Below are 22,683 nucleotides of genomic sequence, written 5' to 3'. Positions count from 1 at the left end.
TAGATCACTCTTGGGGCCTTTCTCCTTTTATAGAACCCCCCTTAACATTTCTTGCAGGGCCGGCTTAGTGGTCACGTATTCTTTCAGTTTCTCCTGGTTGTGGAAGCTCTGCATCTCTCCATCGATTCTAAATGAAAGCCTTGCCGGATAAAGTATTCTTGGCTGCATGTTCTTCTCATTTAGTACTCTGAATATGTCTTGCCAGGCCTTTCTGGCTTGCCAGGTCTCTGTGGATAGGATTGACGTTATTCTGATGTTCCTCCCTCTGTACATAAGGAATCTCTTCCCCCTAACTGCCCTTAAGATGGTTTCCTTGGTTCTAAGATTTGCAAGTTTTACTATTACATGCCGGGGTGTTGGCCTGTTTTCCTTGATCTTAGGAGGGGTCCTCTCTGCCTCTAGGACTCGAATGTTTGTTTCATTCCCCAGATTAGGGAAGTTCTCAGCTACGATTTGCTCAAATACATCTTCTAGTCCTCTCTCTCTCTCCACTCCCTCCGGGATTCCAATTATTCTGACATTGGAACGCCTCATGGTGTCACTTATTTCTCTGATTCTATTTTCATGGATTCTGAGTTGTTTTTCCCTGGCCTCCTCTTTTCCCTTTTTATCTATTATACTGTCTTCCAGATCACTTATTCTCTCTTCTGTCTCAGTTACCCTAGCTGTTAGCTTATCTAGATTGGATTGGGTCTTATTGATAGCATTTTTAAATTCTGCCAATTCACCTTTTATTTCTGCCCTTAGAGACTCTATGTTGCCATTAATTGATTTCTCCATTCTAGCCATTGTCTTCACAATTGCTAGCCTGAATTCCATCCCCGACATCTTGGTTATATCTGCATCCATTTGTAAATCTGCAGCATAAGTCATAATCTCTGAGTCTTTTCTGTTTTGAGGGCTCCTCCTGCTAGTCATTCTGTTGATGGGTGTTTGAGGGAATGTATAGAGTCCAAATTATTGACCAGAACCGAAGCAAGATGCACCTGTTTTCTTGGGACCTTAGGGTTGCTGGCCTCTTGCTTTCCCAGCCTGTCTTCTGGGGGAGGGGCCTGCCGCACTGTTACTCAGGCAACCCTGTTTGGGTGGAGTTGCCCTGCACCCCTGTGGCGGGGGATGGGCTCAGTGGGAATCAGTCTTTGGGGCTTTTGTTCTCTGGCGGCTTTCCGCGTCTCCTCCGTGAGTCAGAGCAGAAGAGACCATTTCCAACCCTCTGCCTCAGAGCAGAGAGACCACAGTCTGTTCTTCAGTGAGCTCTCCAGGCCACACTGTCTCCGTTTCTGTCCGTGCTGCTATAAACTGCAGCAGCCTGGGTTGTGCGCCCCTCCGCAGCGCTCCCAGTCCTACCACCAGGTTGGGGCACATCTCTGCCCTTTGTGCTTCTAAAACCGCCAGCCGCTCCCAATTCGCGTGCACGACTCCACCGCTCGGGGTTCCCACCCCGGGGGTTGAAGTTCACCGGCACGACCCCGGCGCACAGGGTTTCCGTCTGGGAGGCTGCAGTTCGCGTGTGCATGATCATTGCTCTGGTTTCTTTCCGGGGGGCCTGCGGTTCACGTGCGTGCGACCCCGCCAGTCTGGTTTTCCGCCCTGGGGGCTGCCCTAGAATCCTTTCCCTGCCGCTACCAGTCTGCGAGTCTTTGCCCCGACCGCAGCGCGCGAGGCTGTCACTCATCAGCGGTGTAGGATCCCCACATCCAGGCACCCTCCCTCCTCCGTTTATCCTCCGATATCTGCCCACAGAATCACGGCTCTCCTTGTAGTACCTCAAAACCAACTGCCTGCGATATTCTGTTTGTAGAGATCCAGATCTTCTTACATCTCAGGCTGGTTTCGTGGGTGCTCAGAGTGGTCTGGTAGATATCCAGCTCAACTCCGGGGACCAGTTGAAATAGGGTCCCCTACTCCTCCGCCATCTTTCCCCCCTCCAGATTCACTCTTTTATATTTTTTCTGTGACTCTGGGACTGGAACTGTGTTTTGCCAAAAGAAAGAAAAGATTGGAAGGCAAGAGGAAGGTAGATAAGGGGCTTCCTCCTTTGTGTTCTGCTTGCTGATCTTGACCGTGTTTCTGAGCCATGGAAAGATGCCACAGCCAGGAGTTGTTGGTTTTAGATACCAGCTTCTTTCAAGACTCCTAGAACCATCCTTATCTTGGTCCTTCACAGGAGTCAACAATAGCAGCCATGACTTCCTTCCTTAGAAGGACTGCAGCTCAGCTCTATAGGACTTCACCTCTGAGCTTCTAGTTCTGATAGCCCCAACCTCTTACCCTTGTTCCCCAGCCTTTGCAGTAGCTGCTTCTCACAGTTCTTATTTCTTCCTTACCCATGGCCTGTGTTTTGATTTGCCAGCCCCCTAACATCTATGTAACTAGTTCTTTTTGCAAAGTCTTCTTTATGAAATACCTTCGTTGGCTGATTTAGAAAGGATTTATTTTTATTACTGGCCCCTGTGACTAATATGTACGGCCTGGAGATGGTATAGAAAAGACCTTACAGAAGAAGTGGTATTAGAGCTAATTTTTAAAGGATATGTAGGAAAGCTAGAGAAAACTTTATGGACCTTAAGAAGCAAAAATGAGCTAAACCAGCTAATCAAGTGGCTAATGACTACAGTGATCTACTTCTAACTGCAGTTTTGTAAGACTTCGTTTGAACTAGGAATTCCTCAACCTAAAAAAATAAAGTTCGAGAAGTAATGCCCTAATCCAAAGATATGAATGAAGCTGATTGGGAATATGTCTGTGACCATTATATTCATTCCTATTACTAATAAAATCCTTTGTGATTCTGATATATGATCCGCTTTGATCTTTTCAATAACATTGTAAATTAACCTGTGTAGATATTTTAAATAGGTTTCCCAAAGTCATATAGCTTGTAAGAGACAGATTCCATTAGCATCTGTATTCTAATGTAAAATCCAATGTATTCTTCATACACAGTGTGGCCTTTAATTGCAGACAAAAGCTGTTTGGAGGCAAAAAGGGTTTATAGCCCTGTCAGATCATAGCATGCTCCCAGATGGTCCTGTAAATATGGGCATGGCATCCTTTTTCATAGTAAGAACTAATATTCATTTGGTACTTACTATTTGCAAGGCATTTTACAAAGTGTTTCTTATGGGTTATGTCATTCAGTTATCACAACTGTTACTCTACTTTAGAGATGAGAAGACTAGGACTTGAAGGTGTTAAATAATTATCACTTGGTAAGGGACAAAGTCAGAATTTTATAGCAGACATTCTGAATCCAGAGCCCACATGCTTAATCATTATACTCTGTTGTCTCTCGTAAAAAGGTATTCTTGCTTCTTAAATTCCACATATGAGTGAACTAACATAGGGAAAAGAAAAGAAAAAAAATAAAAGAGAGGCAAGCCATAAAACAGACTCTTAACTATAGAAAACAACTGAGGGTTGCTGGAGGGGAGATGTGTTGGGGGATGGACTGAATGGATGATGAGTTCTAAGGAGGGCACTTGTGATGAGCACTGGATGTTATATGTAAATGATGAATCATTAAATCCTACTCTTGAAACTACTGTAACACTATATGGTAACTAACTAGAATTTAAATAAAAACTTGAAACATTAAAAAAGAAAACAAGAAAGTATTCTTAAACTATCTTGTGGGGAAGGATATTTTCATCCTAAATGTCTGAGTGAATAAATAACATTTTTACATTATGAGTTAAAATGGAATGAATGTAGTCATTTGCATGTCACTGTAAGTTTGAAACAAAGTGAATTTGTTAGAGTATTGTAAAGTTGCAAGAAACAATCGGATTCCAACACTAAACTGAAATTATTTTTACTGAAGTATCAAACTTACTAACACTGGAAAATTGAAACTGCCTACATATTAATAACTGATGAAGATACATAAACTTTCATAATTTTCTGAATAACTTTTTTCTTTTGTGAATTTAAAATATGATACCATGGTCAAAAGTAATTTTGTTTAAAGGACTGCTATTATTTTTCAAAGACTTTGATATTATTATATATTTATATACTAGAGTTTGTACCACCCTCCTAGTCTGCTTTGTCCCCCATTTATAGATACTATTGAAAGGAAAAAGCCACTTCATTTTCTCTCACATGATCTGTCCACAATATTTCAATTCCTAACGAACTAACATTAATTACTTTTTAAAAGCTATTCAATTGTCAACTGAACTGGCAAATAAAATCAAGATAAAATTTGTCACTGCTTTTGTAGTCTACACTGACTTTTGTTAAAAAACTAAAAAACATTTATAGAAAATTTCTTTTTTTTTTTTAATTTTATTATGTTGTTAGTCACCATACAATACATCATTGGTTTTTGATGTGGTGATCCACGACCCATTGTTTTCGTATAACACCCAGTGCTCCATGCAGTACTATAGAAAATTTCTTTTTGAAATACAAACGAATGCCTAATAATTGCGTTAAATAACAATGTAAGTCATGAAAATGTTTTTGATAAAGGTTTTTTAATAGTCATAATATAAACTGTCATATTTGGAATATGTTGATGTGAAAAACTTTAAAAATTGGTTTTGAAGGGCATGAGAATAAAATTAGTTCACTTTATCTGTCCAGGATGTTGACCTTTAAATCAAACCATATCAAGTGACTTTCAGCTACCTTTTCTTCTTCTAAGGGCAGTGACAATGCAGCTGTTCGGCTTAATAATAGCAAAGTTTGGAAATTGTCATCACTCTTTCTGATCTAAAGTCTAAAGCTTAAGCACTAAGTCAGGCAGTTTCCCACCACAGCTCCTGCAGGACAGCAGGGCTGCCTCGCTTCATTCTTTGGCCGGGATCCCTGAGATGTCTCATTTTGCTGTCTCTCCCAGGACTGTAGGGGCCTCCTCAGCCTCCAGCTATCTGCTTCATTTCCTGCACACTAAGTCTTGCTTTTTCTTTCCTTAGTATTCTGTCTTGACAGAATATTTGGAATACACTCCTGGCCCTGTATCTGACACACTTAAAATCTCTATTCACATTTGCAAAGCTGTTTCCGCTGACTCCTAATCACTTCTCTCAAATCCCTTTTTTCCTTTAGTTCCCTAAATTCAGTTTCAAACATTTTAAGATCACACAATCATATCCAAACATTATTATTAAATATAAATACATATGCTATACAAATATAAGTTTTAAAAATCATTATTTTATAAAATAAGTTATAAATTTGTCTCTAGTCATATTTTTACCTCTAGGTGCAATGATACTTTGGAAAACCCTGCCAAGTCAATGTGTGTGGCTGGAATTCATTTCTTATACTGGCTGCATAATATCCCAGAATAAATTTCACAACTTATTTACCTAATCAATTGTAGATAGGCATTCAAATCCTTTCTAGTTTCAGCCACTATATAAACTGCTAAAATTAAAAAATTGTTAACAGACCGGTTCTCTTGCTTTTAAGGACCAGAAGTCAGTTTTTAAATTTTAATAGACATTTCAATAGATATGTTTTATATTTTAGCATATATCATGAGATTGCTTTCACAAAGTGGTGCAATAATTTATCTATCCACTGGTATTTTAGGAGAGCAGTTTCTATCTGTGCCCACAACAGCAGCAGGTCTAATTAATTTCCAGTCTTCTCTTGCAGTCACCTGGCTCCAGGGCAGAGGAAAGGGATCTGCATATCTAACCATTTCTCAGCCCACACATTTTTGGGGCCTTCGATTCCTAACTGTTTATGAAGTGGAAATTAGGTTACTTTTCCCACTTTACTCCAAGTCCTGAAAACTTGCTTTCTTTGGTATGTTAAGTCAGGTACTGCACACCCATCTCCCTTTCAGTGTCACCTGGCTTCTTGTCTAATCTTTTGTTATCTGTTATTTGTTTAAAATTATTCACAATTATGATAAGTTTAAAGAATAGGTGCATATGAAGAACGTATTATGGTTTTAAGTCAAACTTTGTGAATCCAGGTTTTATATATGACAAATGGCTACCAACAAATTCTTTTAACAGATGGAAATATTTTATATCATGATTATGGTTGTGGTTACACTATTATATATAATTGTCAAAATTTATCAAGTTGTACACTTAAATTTGGTGAAATTTGCTGACTATAAATTATACCTCAGTAAAGCTGGTCCAAATTTTAAACGCGATGGTAGCATTTGTATCCAGTAATAGTAGATTAGGTATTTCAGATCACCTGCTCCATCAGAAAAAAATACTGAATTAAGTATTCAAAACATGAAATGTACTTTTGTCTTGAAGGCATTTAGCAATCCAGAAGTATAGAATTTTAGTCTTTCCAGTCTCATAGGAGTAGATAAGAAAATGTCACATCCTATATCACATGGGGGGTTTAACAAGAGCCCCCATCTCATCCCCTCACACTCTGTAATAATTGTGTGGGTAAGAGTAGACCAGAAGTGGAATCCCCATGTAGCCATTTTCAAGTCAAGTTGAATTTGGTATTTTTTTCAGAATGTAGAGAAGAAGAGTGACTCAAATAACCTCAACAATTAAGACATCTATCATTTCAATCTGCATGCACAACCATGGAATCTTTGATAAAGACACTGCCAAATTTGCTTGATAAACACTACTGTCTTTATGGATCCAGATATTTTCTCATCTGTCTGTTAACTGTACAGTGTTGGTTTTGTTTTCAGGATAAATCCTCCTGTGGTCCCCAAATGGGCTCAACATTTCCGGATGTCAAATCCAGAATCAACAACTTCCAGGTCTTCAGAAGTGGAGCAAGTATTCTAACAGAGAGGGAAGGAGGATTGCATGTAGGCAGAATTGAGTGAGTCTGTATGTTTAAGACTTCTGTTTTCTTTATAAAGTAGGAGATAAAGCCACCTGCTGAGAATAAGGAGGGAGGTTATGCAATCAAGGTTCAGAGTTTTCTCTGAACTTCTGAGTTCTATCCAACTTTTGAAATAGTCATTGCGGGGAGTAAGAATGGGAGTTGAACAAAGAAACAGTAGAATAACTGGGTATCGGTGAGGACCCAGTTGAGGTAGGTGATTATGAAGTTACACTGAGAACAATTTGTCATGTTCAGTAATTCTCACTCAGAAAATGAATAGTTGTAATTATCTAGATTGAGGGTATTAGAGGCATGTGCAAAGGAAGAAAAAAGGGATGAGAGGACTGAGTACTAGAATGACCGAAATGAAGGAGCAGGAAATCTAAGCTGAACGGTGATGTATTAGAGAGAAGTAGCAAAAGCAATGACCTGAGGGCCCACCGAGACACAAGAATGATCACAGAGGGAGCAGTTGAAAGAATAAGCTAGAATAATAGAAGATTGTGCTCAGGAAATACAATGCTTGAATTAGTGTTTCGGTGGCAAAGGAGCTTTTTAAAAATTAATTCTTTATAAAGCATGAAAACATGGATGCATCCCCCTTTAAATGTTAGAGAAAAACCAAAGTTCTTTGATGCAATTGAGTAAAAGCTAAAGCATTTTTGGCTACCCACATCCTATATCCGTTTTTTGCAAAGGTAAACCGCAATAACAGTTTGGTGTCTATTTCATGTACAAACATACCTAGCCTCAGAGAATATATGTTATTGGTTTGTGTGTATGTACAGAGCTATGTGGCTATGTATTTGTTGTATATACATATCATTCTGCTGCTTGCCTTTTTTCATGTAATGATGTTTTATTTAACAGCCACATCTGGCTTTATTGATACATGGAGCTGCTCTTTACTCCTCTAATTAACTAATAGATCATTTCATTATATGCATATGTTATACTTAATTTTGTCATTTCCTTATTGGGGGTACATCAGTCAGGGTTCAGTTTGGGAAACAAATAGCTGTATGTAGATTAAGCAGGTAGAGATAGCATATAGGGAATTGGGGCTTACAAAATCATTAGAAAGGCTAAAAAGAGAGGGTTCTCAGTGGGCCCTTCAGGAATATCTTCTGAAACAGTACAGGATTGACTGACTCATGTAGCTGTTACCTCTGAGACCACCTCTGAAGCTGTACCAAAATCAAAATGCCAACCCTCCTTCTGCCCCTTCCTCCACAACCTCCCCTCGACACCCAGGAAGCTGGGGAATGGATCCTGGAATGCTCTGCTCTGGGAACAGTCAATCAACCAAGCAGAGCAAAAGCAAAAAGACTGTTCATTTCTACCACCTTGCTGACCTTTGGAAATTACCAAGTAAAAGCAAGAAGATGATGTCCACCTCACTTCCAAATGCCATACGAATGCATCTAAGTGGTTGATCCAGTTTGTACCCAGAGCCCTAGCTGCAATAGTGTCTGGAAAATAAAGTTCTTAGTGTTCCAAATTTGAAGAAGAGGTGGTAAAATGAAACCTGAATGAGCAAATTCAAAATATCTAACCCAGAAGAAAGGCACTGGAATTATGTCCAATTCTTTGCAATTGCAAAAATGCTGTAATGAGCATTCCCGATTGTGTCCCCCATCTTTATCTAGAGAAAAGACCTATAGTTGGAATTTCTGAGTCAAAGGTTTTGTGTTAGTTAGCTCAGGCTGCCAAAATGATACCACAAGCTGAGTGATATAACAGAAATGTATTTTCTCACGGTTCTGGAGGCCAGAAGTCCAAGATCAAGGTGCTGTAAGGATTTTGGTTTCTTGCGAGACCTCTCGTCCTGGCTTGTAGATAGCGTCTTTCTCATTTCCTAAGTGGTTTTTCCTCTGTGCCCATGTGGAGACAGAGAATGCTTTGGAGTCTTTTCCTCCTTTTATAAGGACACCAGTCTTATCAGATTAGGGCCGCACACTTGTGACCGCATTTAACCTTTATTACATCTTGACAGGTCCTATTTTCAAATACAGTCATGTGGTGGTGGTGGGGAACACAATTTAGCCATAACATCTCTGTACAATTTTTATTTGATAAATATCACCAAATTGCTCTCCAAAGAAGTTTTACCGAATTTATCAAATTCTCCAAGCAATAAAATTTGGAAAAGTAAACTTTGAGATCTTGCACAATCATATGAATTAAAAACTGGAACTTACTGTGAATTTTATCTATATCTTTTATCTTTGCATGAGTGTCTTTTTATAGGCTTAAAATCATATTATATATATATAAAATAAAATTTGTGTGTATGTGTGTGGGTGTGTGGGTGTGACAGTAGAAATAACTGAGTCGAAATGGACAAGAAAACCTTTAGAGTTGAAGAAGAAAAGGGACTTATAGGTCATCACATGGAATGGATTTACTCAGGATGAGTGTAGGATTCTGAGTATAAAGAAAGGCAGTGGACCTGATGCCAAAATTGTTATATATTAAAAGGAGCAATGGAGAAGTAAGTAGATGGTGTTATCAAGAACAGGGAGAGTATGCTATATCCAAATGGCAAACACCTCAGTGGAGTTTGATATGCAAGATCACCATAGCGAACAAATACTCTTTAGATTCTTTGGAAAGATGGTATGCCAGGGTTTCTACCTTCAAAGGCTGTATGGTCAGGTGGTTCACCCATATTGTCACAACTAAATCATTCTTTGGATATAGCTAGTTGAAAGAGAGAGAAACTTTTTACTTTAGGTTTCTACATATAAAATTCTCATTATCTTTTTAAAATAAAACAAAACAAGACAGTTTTACTTTGTAAGATCAAACTTCTATAAAACATGTTTGAAGCAATATTCCATCTTATAATGACAACTGCAGTGTTTTCAAGAGGAGATGGCTGAGGTTAAAACTGGTGTTTCATAGTTAAGAACATTCAAAACTCTTGCCTCTGTTCTCAAAGTATATTAAATATTCACCGCACATTTTCTTTTTCCTGAAGGTATTAAATGTGGGAGTTTTAATGTACTTCTTTGTCTTTTTTATATATTTGTTTTGCATCATCATTATTTATAACCCAGTAGGAATTTTAAAGAGTTGATTTTTTAAATAAGAACACTTTTATTTTCTTAAACTGTATTTAATGCAGATCTTTTAAAATATTTCTCCAGGCCAAAGCGTCGATCCTAAGTTCTGATACTAAGGAAATTGCTTGACAAGTTCCTTTTTGAAATAAAAACACAATTTTAATTAAGAAAAATCAGAGAAATAGAAGATTACCCTGGGATCATGTCACATTATAAAATTCATGTCTTCCAAAGTCTGTATCATAATGAAAAGGGGTGAAAACCACTCTTGTCTGGGCAATTTTTTTGACTTTGTGTTATTCACAGAAAGTAAGCATTTGAGACAACTTCCGGAATAGCTGCATGAGGAGCTCTGCAGACCTGCTCCCCCCACTCCTGAGAGACAACCATAAATGGTAACTGACCTTAGGGCATGTAGGAAATGTAGAAACATTTATTCAAGAAAATCTAAAATCTGTCAGAACAGTGAGAGTCTGTTGCACTTGAGACACAACCTGCTCTCTCTCTTTTCTCCCTCCCAGCTCATGGTGATGGAAACTCTACTCTAGGTGAGTGTGTACCTCACCTAGATTCCTCTTCCCCCAGCTATAGTTAAGAGCTTGAGTATCTCCCTGGGAGGGACAGGCCACCAGCATTTCCATTCCTCTCCTTCCCTTGCTCATGTTCCAGAGGTTAAATCTGAGGTGAGTGTAGTCAATGTATGGGGGTCCTTCCCTCCACCCAGCTCCCACACATAGGGTGGAGGCTCTACTGTAGGCATTATAGGCCAAGAATACAAGAATATTCGGCTGTGATAATCCTCCTGTCCTCAGTCATAGGACAGAAGTTTCAACCCAGGAGGACAAAATCCCCATTATTCTCTCAATCCATAAGAAACAACATTTGAGAAAATCCAAAACACATTCATGAAAAAAACAAAAAACAAAAACCACTCAACCAACTAGAAACAGAAGGGTATTGCCTCAGCCTGATAAAGGACATGTATTAAGACCACACAGCTAACATCAAACTTACTGGTAAATTTTGAATTCCTTCTCTCTAAAATCAGAAACATGACAAGGATGTCTGCTGTCTTGCATCTCGTCAACCCACTGCAGTTGCTAGCCAGGTCAATTAGGTAAGTGTGATGGGTGATTTTATGTCTCAACTTGCTGGGCCGTGAAGTGCCCAGGCATTTGGTCAAACATTGTTCTGTGTGTGTCTGTGTGTTGTTTCTGGATGAGATTCACATTCAAATTCGTAGACTGAGTAAAGTAGATTGCCCTCTCTAATGTGGATGGGCCTCATCTCATCAGTTGAAGGCCTGAATAGAACAAAAAGACTAAGTAAGAGGGAAATCCTCCCAGTGGGCAGAACTTCAAGCAGTGCAGTTGATCATTCATTTTGCTTGGAAGGAGCAATGGCCAGGGATGTGATTATATTTCAATTCACTGCCTCTGGCTAGTGGTTTAGCTAAATGGTCAGGGACTTAGAAGGAATATGATTAGATTATTGATGACAAAGAAATTTGGGGAGAAGATATGTAGCTAGACATCTCTGAATGGGCAAATGACGTAAAGATATTTGAATCCTGTATAAATGCTCAACAAATGGTGACCTTAGCAGAGGAAGTTTTAACAATCAAATGGACAGGATGACCATTCTGTAGTTACCAGTCAGCCTCTTTCTTCGGTCACACTTGTCACTAAGGAGAAATTGGACTGCTACTCCACAAAGGAGGTAAGGAAGAGTATATGTGGAATACAGGAGATCCCTTAAGACATCTCAGCATTGCCATGCTGTGATTAAGATCAATGTCAAACTACAGCAACCCAAATGAGGCAGGACTAGTCATGGCCCAAACTCCAGGAATGAAGGTTTGGGTTGCTCCATCACATAAAGAACTATGACTAGCTGGGGTGCTTGCTGAAGGCAAAAGGAATACAGAATGAGTAATAGAAGATGGTTGTTATAAGTATCAGCTATGACACATGACGACTCTAATCGTCATGAGTATTTCATCCTTATTCCTTATTTTGTTATGGATATATTTCTGTATGTGTGTATGTGTGTGCATGTATATACACATATGAAAGGAACAAAGATGTTTGCCATTTCTTTCCTCTCTTATTCCCTTATCATATAACATAAGATGTATTAACTTTATATCATAGTAGTTAAGCAGTGTTAGTTTTACATCATAGTATTTAGGTCATGGAATATCAAGGAAAAGAGTAAACATCACCCAAGAACTTTACCTTTTCTTCCAGGAGAGGGGCATTTTTTTTTTTTATTATGTTATGTTAATCACCATACATCACATCATTAGTTTTTGATGTAGTGTTCCATGATTCATTGTTTGCATGTAACACCCAGTGCTCCATGCAGAACGTGCCCTCTTTAATACCCATCACCAGGCTAACCCATCCTCCCAACCCCCTCCCCTCTAGAACCCTCAGTTTGTTTTTCAGAGTCCATCGTCTCTCATGGTTCATCTCCCCCTCCAATTTCCCCCACTTCATTCTTTCCCTCCTGCTATCTTCTTCTTCTTTTTTTTTTTAACATATAATGTATTATTTGTTTCAGAGGTACAGATCTGTGATTCAACAGTCTTGCACAATTCACAGTGCTCAAAATAGCACATTTCTTTCCTCTCTTATTCCCTTATCATATAACATAAGATGTATTGACTTTATGTCATAGTAGTTAAGCATTGTTAGTTTTGCATCATAGTATTTAGGTCATGGAATATCAAGGAAAAGAGTAAACATCACCCAAGAACTTTACGTCTTCTTCCAGGACAGGGGCATTTTTGGTTGTATGCAAGATAGTTGTATCATGCTGGGTGGCATTATGACCTTGTTATTTCTTGATTTGGATATGAAGTATGGCTTAAAGAGATGTGAATTGGGGAACACTTGGGTGGCTCAGTCAGTTAAGTGTCTGCCTTCAGCTCAGGTCATGATCCCAGGGTTCTGGGATAGAGCATGTATCGGGCTTCCTGCTGAGTGGGGAGCATGCTTCTCCCTCTCCCTCTGCCCCTCCCCTCCACTTGTGTGCTCTTTCTCTCTAATAAATAAATAAAATCTTAAAAAAAAAAGAGAGAGGGATGTGAATGGGTGCCAAATTGACAAGGAGTGAACTTGTGATGGTTAATTTTATGTGTCCAGCTGACTGGGCTATGGCGTGTCTAGATGTTAACTTTAACATTATTCTGGATGTTTCTGTGAGGGTGTTTCTGGATGAGATTACATTTGAATTGGTATACTGAGTAAAGCAGATTGCTCTCCCTAATGTGAGTAGGTCTTATCCAATCAGTTGAAGGACTTAAAAAAAAAAAAAAAAAGGTTGAGTAAGATGGAACTCCTGCCTGACAGTCTTCAAGCTGGGACACTGGCTTTTTCCTGCTTTTGGACTTGAACTGGAATGCTGGTTCTTTCTGTGTCTTCAGCCTGTTGATCTTCAGACTGGAACTACACCAGGGGCTCTTCTGGAACTCCACTGTGCTGACAGCAGATCTTAAGGCTTGTCAGCTTCCATAACTGTGTAGCCAATTACTCATTATATAATTGGTTCTGTTCTTCTGGAGAACCCTGACTAAAAGAGCAAGCAAATGAAATAAAAGGCAACTATACTGGAAACAAAGATGTGAAACTATCACAATTTGAAGATTACTTGATTGTGCATATTGGAGATCTTGAAGAATTCACTAAAAAATATTAAACCGAATAATCAAGTTAAGCAAGGTTATAAGGCACCAGATCAAAATAAAAAGAACTTGGGTGCCTGGGTGGTTCAGTTAAGCATCTGACTCTTGATTTCGGCTCAGGTCATGATCTCAGGGTTGTGCGATCAAGTCCGGCATCAGGCTCTGTGCTGAGCATGGAGCCTTCTTAAGATTTTCTCTCTCCCTCTCCCTCTCAAAATAAGTAAGTAAATAAATAAAAATTAAAATTAATAAATTAATTAAGTAAAAAACCCAATCATAATTCTATACAATAGCAATGAAAAATCTGTAAATAAAATTAAGAACATAATTCCATTTATGGTAGTATAATAAAGAATAAAATATCTAGAAGTAAATTTAATAAGAGAAATGCAAACTTACTGCTAAAAACTACTAAACATTTTCAAAGAAATTAAAGAAGACTTAAATAAATGGAAAGATACTCCATGTTCATGGATAGATTTAATACTATTATATGATTCCACTTATATGAAATGTGCAGAACTAGGCAAATCCATAGTGACAAAAAGTACATTAGTAGTTGCCATGGGCTGGGGGCTGGGGATAAATGGGAGTGCTTGCTAATGGGTGTAGGGGCTTCTTTTTTGGAGTGATGGAAATGTCCAATATGTGAATATATAAAAACCATTGACTTTTATAATTTAAATGGGTGCATTATATGGTATATGAATTATATCTCAATAAAGCTATTAATTTGTAAAAAGAGAAAGAAAATATCTAAGTCTCACTTTTAAGATATGGCATCTCTATGTTCCATAACTCCTTCATTTAAAAGCATTACCAAGCACATGAGGCACCTGGGTAGCTCAGTGAGTTAAGCGTCTGACGCTTGATTTCAGCTCAGATCACAATCACAGGACCCTGAGATCAAGCCCTGCCTCGGGCTCTGTACACAGTGGGGAGTCAGCTTGAGATTCTCTCCTTCTGCCCCTCCCCCCACTTGTTCTTGCACTCTCTTTCTCTCTCTCTCTCTAAAATAAATAAATAAATCTTTTAAAAAATTACCAAGGACATATAACTTATTGGAAAATTTTTTCTGAAGTTTCCTTAAAGCAAATATCTTCAAATGAACTTTTCTTCTAGAATTAAAATGAACTGGAGATAAATTCCCATTATACTAGGTACCACTTAAATGAAATTCCATGATACCAGTGATCTGTCTAATGGGTCTGTCCATAGAAAAGGAGTATGGTAGACCTGAGAAACTGAACATTTGTTAAAACATCAACATTTTATTTATTTATTTTTAAGATTTTAGGGGCACCTGGGTGGCTCAGATGTTAAGCGTCTGCCTTTGGCTCAGGTCATGATCCTGGGGTCCTGGGATCAAGCCTCACATTGGGCTCCCTGCTGAGCAGGGAGCCTGCTTCTCCCTCTCCCTCTGCCTGCCGCTCCCTCTGCTTGTATTCTCTTTCTCTCTGTCAAATAGAAAAAAAAAAAAAAAGAATAAAAAAATAAAAATAAAAAAAAGATTTTAGTTTTTTGAGAGAGAGAGAGAAAGTGAGCAGGAGTGGCGACAGAGGAGGGCATGCAGAGGGAGATGGTGAGAGAGATGGAGCAGGGAGCCCCACATGCGGCTCAGTACTAGGACCTTGAGATCGTGACCTGAACTGAAGTCAGACACTTAACTGACTGAGCCCCCAGGCTCCTCAAAACATCAACATTTTAGAAGCAGGGGAAATCGGAGGGGTAGACGAACCATGAGAGACGATGGACTCTGAAAAACAAACAGAGTTCTAGAGGGGAGGTGGGTGGGAGGATGGGTTAGCCTGGTGGTGGGTATTGAGGAGGGCACATTCTGCATGGAGCACTGGGTGTTGTGCACAAACAATGAATCATGGAACACTTCATCTAAAACTAATGATGTAATGTATGGGGATTAACATAAGAATAAAAAAAAATTAAAAAAAAACATCAACATTTTAAAAACAAGTTTGGCAATAGTAAGCTGTTTCTAAATCAGTTCATTCATCCAATTAATTAGGTAACAATTATTGAACAATTATCTTACAATGCCTGCCTTCTTAGGCCTCTTACCTCTGTATTTCTAGTTATGTTAGATAGTAAATTTGTTTCCTGTATTCAATGAAAATAATTCCTAGCTTTCCTGATAGGAGGATCATTGCTTTACATTCAACAGAAAAGCAGGCCATTATCGGTCATGGAATTACATGCATAATCCATGTCCTTTGGGTTTTGATGAGTTAAAGATGTTTAAAATCATGTTGCCTTATTATTCTAACACATTTATTTGTTTCTTTGTCGCAATAAATGACTGAGGACTTGGAATTGCCAGTGTTCCTTAAAAGTAAGGGAGACCTTAAAAACAAAACCCAAACCCATATATTCTAATCAAACTGCAAAGCATCATGTTACATTATGGGAACTAACCCAGACATTACTACTTGGGTGTCTAAATGAAATTATGGAGAAAATATGGCAATCATATGCTACTGCTTACATTAATAATATTAATAGTAATGAAACAATTAAGATTTGTACTTGTCTTTATTTCACAAATTATTTCACATCTATTAGTTTCTTTGATCCTCATAGCCTTTGAAGTATATACTAATTATCCCCACTTTTTAGATGAGAAAATTGAAGCTAATAATTTAAAATACTTGCTTGAATTTTTTAAGCCAGTAAGGAATTCTCTTTAAAGAACTGTACACTTACAGAATAAATGGGTATTAATCACAGACTTGGGTTATTGCTTTCCATCACCTTGTTTTTGCCTCATGTTAATTACCTAGAATTAACCACACATAGGTTGGAACTGTCATTTGTGCTATTCATCAAGTATTTTTGACCCTCTGCCTATTGAACATATGATTGTACTTCATGACCTCCTTGGGGTTAGATGAAGCCACATGACCAGCTCTGGCCAATTTGTTGTGAACAAAAGAGACATGAGTCACTTTTGGGCCAGAAGAGATGGAATGGAAAGCATATAGGTTAAGGGGTATATGGTAAGAATAATTGATTCCATGTACATGAGTTTATGATTTCCTTTGCTGTGAAATGAATTTTTTCATTTTGATCAGATGGAATGCTATATGGAATGCCACAATGGTGAATAAGATACTCTGTGAACTCATCAGTGGTGATGTTGGCAAAAACAATGGCAGGAAAGGAAAACTCATCTAGAATTTCTGTTTCAATGAGGATGAATCTCTACCTACTCCATGAAGGCATATATCCAGTGTAATCAGCTTGCCACCAATGACTGGCTTGCTGTCACATATCCCCAAAATGGTGCCATATTGAGGATTCAGTGTTGGTTTGTGCTGTTGGCAGATTAGTCACTAGTCAGGTCAGCAACACTAGTCAGGTCAGCTTTGGTAAAGGGATGTCCATGTTATCAAACTCATGCATAGATTCCATTCCTGCCACCATTGCTACTTAAGTTCACAGGCCCATTAAGTAAGGAATGTGATGGTTAGGGAGAATGGATGATTGACATTCCTAGAGTCTATAGTTTTTCCACCTGATCGTTAAGAACCTCCTCTGCAGGAGAGGTCTTTTAGTAGACATTTCACATTCACTAGTATTGTCACAGCCTGTGCCCCTACGGAAAGTCCATTGACATCTTTCTTCCCTAAGCTCCCTTTTCATCAGTTTTCCAATATTCTTTCCAAGTCTTTAACCATCTGACCAAACCATTTACAACTACTTATGAATTAAGACAGACCTACATTTCTGGACATTTCTCACTCCAGATGTAGTAGTTGACCACATTTCATACCTGAAGTTTTGGCCACTAGGAGGATTTTCCTTCACCACTGTTCTTCAGGTTCACCCTTGGGTGGGGCTATGGTGCTGCAGCTGCTCTTTGAGGGGCTACTAGCTCCTAGCATATCACGAAGATTCATCTGTAGATCAGGCTCAGGGTTATTTTTTCCTCGGTCACCTCGTTGTACAGAGATTCCCAGAATGCCATTTTTGTAGGTCTATGTCCTAGGACCATTCCTAGTACGAATTCTATATTGTTCAAGGTCCGGTCAGGAGATGGGACCCCACCATCATTTAAAAAGGGAAAGTTTAATATAAAGCTTTACTAGAAAGGGATTGGAGTAAGGAGTGTTTCAAAGAATTCTAAAGTAACAATAACAGAGAAAGATGTGACCACTACCCCTAGGGTTGAGATAAGTACCCAAGAAAATGTCCTCCACTGTTAGGGCTAAGGTCCAGATATCAGTGGAAAGAGTACCACACTGGCTTCCTGAATGGCGAAGTCAGCAAAGTGCTTCATTAGTGGAACCTGCTGGAAATCTACCCTCTGGGAAGTGCTAAGCCTTAGAACTTGTTAGGCACCAAGAGAGGCTGCTGGACACTGTTGGAGTCAGGAGCTTAAGAGGTCCCCCTCTTCAGGAGTCTAGTGCACTTCCATGTTCAGTTCAGACTGGGTCAGCTCTGGGCTGGGTGCAGGACAAAGGTCAGGGGATGGCAGACCTCCAGTGCCCCTGGGTGTATGTCCATGCCTGGGACTGAGGAGAGGGTATGGGTTGTGGCAACCTAGGCTGGGGGCAGGCTCACAATGTCTGGGTCTCTAGACTATGCCACCACAGTCGTATGAGTTTGGTAGTGGGTAAAACACCATCAAAGCTGTGCCCTGAAGGAAACTTACACTAGAGAAACTATGTAGGGGCTGAACAAAGGAGGAAAAATAGCTCTCCACAGGACACTGGTAAGATAGCATACCAAAAACAGGAAGAGGAACATCCTTCTTCCTCCAGTGCTCCTCCAGGCCCTCTACTGACAAGGCTTGACATCATGCCAGGTGGCAAAACAGAAATATTGACAAGGCCCAGCACCATCATTCTGGAGCAGGCAACAGGAGTTGATATGGAGTGAAGAGGCAAAAAATTAACCATCAGCACAATAACTGTATTTTTCATTTCTCAATTCTTAGCTATTTTTATAGCATCTTGTAGTTATTTTCATTCTTTTTATTTATTAAATAATTTATATTTTTGTGTACTGCTTAAAGTTCTCTAGGCTCTAATCCTTTTAATAGCTTTATATAGTGATTCTGGTACATGGTAGGTGGTTTCCTTGAACATTTTTAATCTCATGGATTAACACTGATCTCATCTACAGTAGAGTTTTATCTGTAGAAACTCTGTCAGAAGTGTTTTGAAGAGAGATTTTGTGTTTGGTTGTGCCAGAGGTTCCAGGTATATATCATTAACCCAGGTACACTTGGAATTTTTTGAAGTGTGACTTCCTGAACTATGGTTAGGATTTGGGGGCGGGGAGAAAAGGATTTGGGTGGGGAGTAGATATCTTTCTCACACAGAGCCCAGGCTGATGGAGAAAAGTTTTGTTATTGAGTGCATATTTTACAAATTTTCACTTCCATTATTCTTTAATTCAAACTTTTAGATTATAGAGGCCAATCCTATCACCCCACCCTGGGGGCATGCAGAGCGTCAGCTGAAATGTTTAGTCTCATTCTCTCAAGAACCAAGAATCCCAAAATATCCTTATAATTCCTCTTTTTTATTTTTTTAAGGCAACATACATAACACTGTCTTTCAGTGAGCTGTAGATTATTTGCCACTTATTACTTACCTTGGATAAGTTACTAAACCTCTCTGTTCATCAGTTTCCTCATCTATAAAATGGGGATGTTAATAATAGCACCTCTCATAAGGTGTTTTTGAGAATTAAATGAGTAAACATACATAATGTACTAATAACATTGTCAGACTCAAAGGAGGTACCAATTAGCTACTTTTGACAATATTATTGATGAGCCTGTAGAAACAGGATGCTCTCTGGAATCTGTGACAAGTTCTGAAAGAGAATAAAAAACATCAAGTTTTAAGGCAAAACATGTCCTCTTTTTTCATTTAGGAAACCAGCCCTTGGCTTGCTACGGGGTTTTGACAAATACTAAATACCTAAGCGTGGGACATCATGTGACTATGTGACCTGAGCAGCTCATCATGAAATTATTAACAAAATAATTATTAACAATATACTAACAAAAAACCATAAAATTAGATAAGCCCTCAGCCAACCATACTCATGTGGAAATGGTATATATAAAAATAGTCCTAAAAGCATACATTGCATGAGCATTTGGCTCTTGCTACCAACAGGCATACTGTTAGGATCTCACAGGGAACTCCATTTGAACAGTTAACTAAGGGGTAAAAATTTCAGATCTGGGTTGCAGATGGTTCTTTATCATATTCTGGAATCGGTGTACTGCTGTGAAAAAGGACGATGGAATAGAGAAACCCTCCCCATGGTATATAACAATGTCCACTAGGCTTCAAAGGAGAGAGGCTGGGATGAAGATTCTATATTGCTCCAAGGACACAGGCTGAAGGGTTGTTGGGTGGGACTTAGAAGGAACAAGGTGGGATCCAGAAGTCAAGGAGGTTTGAGAAAATATATGTGGCCTCTTGGAATGGTCCCAGAATAAAAGCCTATTTGTAGCCCATGGCAATGTTTTCCCAAAACTCCATTTGATGAATTTACATGATCAAATAGTATGTTTGATAAGAATTCTTGTTCTGTGGATGCTAATACTATTGCTTTGCCAGGCACTCCTATGCTTTTTCTATGGCCATGATGGTGGGAATGATGTATGCTATGCACCAGCTTAACAGCATGGATTTCCCACACACTAAAGGACAACTGGCTACTTCCACGGCTAAGTGTTCATCTCGCCACAGCAGCAGCTACTTCTGGTCCACCCCTGATACCCATCTGGAGGATGCCATGATTTGTCCTTAATGGCAAAGATATATTGGGTTTGCTTTTCCTGCTCAGTTTCTCCCAACATGATCATCCATGAACTCACTGACTGGTTGCTTTCCCATCAGATTTTACATATAACATTTTTTTTTTCTAATCAATTAAATCATCTTCCAGCAAAAGAAACAAAGCCATTGGGCAATACCCAAGGGGTGACCTGTCGTATCATGAACCCCATTACCAGAAACAGCTAACTTTATGGATGGCTGAATGTAACATTAAAGACTCAGTTATGGTCTCAGGAGATCCCAACTGGAAAGGGTGAGAGAGAGGAAGGTTTTTGACAAGTTGTACGTTCTCAGAAACAAAATTTAATATATGATACTATTTCTCCTATAATCAGAAAAAGAGTCCAGAAACCAAGGGACAGGACTGGGTAGGCCTCCTCTTAATATTACACCTGTACTTAAAATTTTGAGCCATGCTGGTTTATAGGCTTTGGTATCCAAATAAGAATTCTTCCATTAAAGAACCCACTGATGATCCCACTTAATGGTAAGCTTAGGCTGTTATGTGGCAGTTTAGGATTTTTCATGCCATTGAATAAGCAGGCCTGGCATTTTGGTAATTAAATTCAAAAATTTAGTCCATAAGTTGCAAAATATCAACAGGATTGTAGAACTGCAGGAGGAATGGACATGTTAGACTTGGAGCTGCCCCAGTAATGAATAGGTTTGGGTTTTCTTCCTTTGGGGAGCTAAGTACTATATTCTCAAGTGCTTGAGCCATAGCTGAACTATACAGCAGGAATGGAGGTCAGGGGGAGACAATGTGTGAAGAAACATGATATTAATGTTAGGCAGTCAAAGGAGTGAATTCTAGTGGTAGGGATTTTTTTTTTTTTTTTTAATCTTCTGACCAGCATCAATATGGCCTTTCTATGTTTAGAAAATTCTTTGCCTTAGAAACCTCTGTGGGATTTGGCCAGGTGGGTCAAGCAGATCTTTCCTCCAGGGTTTTGCAACTAGAACTACTAACACCGGGAAAGAGGACTGTGGGGCATTTTTGTGGCACTAATAGAGGTACTTCTCAGAGGCTGCTGTGATGTGGCCCTTGGTGACAGCACCCTGAGTCCAGTGACATCAGTGTCAGCGGCATCCTGGGTTCAGCAATGGCGGCTGCAAGGTCTGCACATTAGCTCTATGGCATGGTTTTGGCTGTGATCCAAGCTATGTAGTCCCGGTTTGTTCTGCCCATTTTCTGAGCCTGTCTCTATGCTTTCTGGCAACTGTGTGAGTCACAGTATCCTTAAGAATTTCCTGGTTCAGGTTGCAGTTAGAAACCCTTGAATCTCTCACTAGCCAGCATGAGCTTAGAGAGGGAAAAAAAAATAGACTTTTAATAACTTGTATTCCTTTTAGACATTAGCACAGAGCCTTTTTAAGTGAGTATATCTGACACTGTGGCTTAATAATAAATAATGTGAACACTAACCTTTAAATGTTAAAGTTTGCTAAGAAATATAAGGCATTTACATGAAATAAATACAATCTATAAGATGGCATAAAATTAAATGCTAAATTGGGAACAGGAGGTGTTGACTTGGAAAGTCTTCCAGAAAGAGATGGGACTATAGATAATTCCTGAAGGATGAGCAGGAGATGGTATTCTGGATACAGGAACCAAAAAGTGTAGGAAGAAGACTGTATATTCACAGGGCAGCTGACCAGCCTGACTTAGGAAGAGCATATGTGAACCGAAAGCAATGGGAGGTACATCTGAATGGTTAAGAGGGAACATATTATTAAGGCCATGTCCTCTAATCAGAAGTAGAGAAATGCTCTATTTCCCCAAATATTTTATATCTATCTATCTATCTTTCAATTTCATTAAGTTAAGAACTCTGAACATTGGGTTAAATATTTTGCAGGGAGTCAAGTCTCTGAGGTAGCCTCCTCCCTGCCTATGTGCAAACTTATTAGACATTCTTTCCAGGGCCGATGGAGAAAAGAGCTGGCTGGGACTGAGGGGAGTTAAATAATAAAACATGAAGATAGTCCCAAAATATATCAATTTGTGTTCAATTTTCCTTTTTTTGGAACTTAGATTTTTTTTTTTTTTAATATTAAGCAGTGACAACTAATTGTAGCTTGGCATTGGCAGCGCAAAGATGAAGATTATTTCTTGGTGGCGAGGTCCAGTCCTGCTCTTTGTCCTCGGCTCTTAGAAATGTTCCCGCTCATTAACTTCAGGAAGACTTCCAGAAGTAAAGGCACATTTTAAAGTGGCTGAAAAGAGTTTTTAAATCCAACTTCCCTGGCTTGACAGGGAGATGACCACACAGTCCGGTCACTGGGTCAAAAATCAATTACAAAAACAGAGGGAGCTTTTCAG

The sequence above is a fragment of the Mirounga angustirostris genome, unplaced genomic scaffold, assembly GCF_029215605.1.
Source record: "Mirounga angustirostris isolate CCGP_5_RB_7025 unplaced genomic scaffold, mMirAng1.0.hap1 SCAF_4, whole genome shotgun sequence".
NCBI classification, from domain to species: domain Eukaryota; kingdom Metazoa; phylum Chordata; class Mammalia; order Carnivora; family Phocidae; genus Mirounga; species Mirounga angustirostris.
This window is presented reverse-complemented; position numbering follows the sequence as displayed.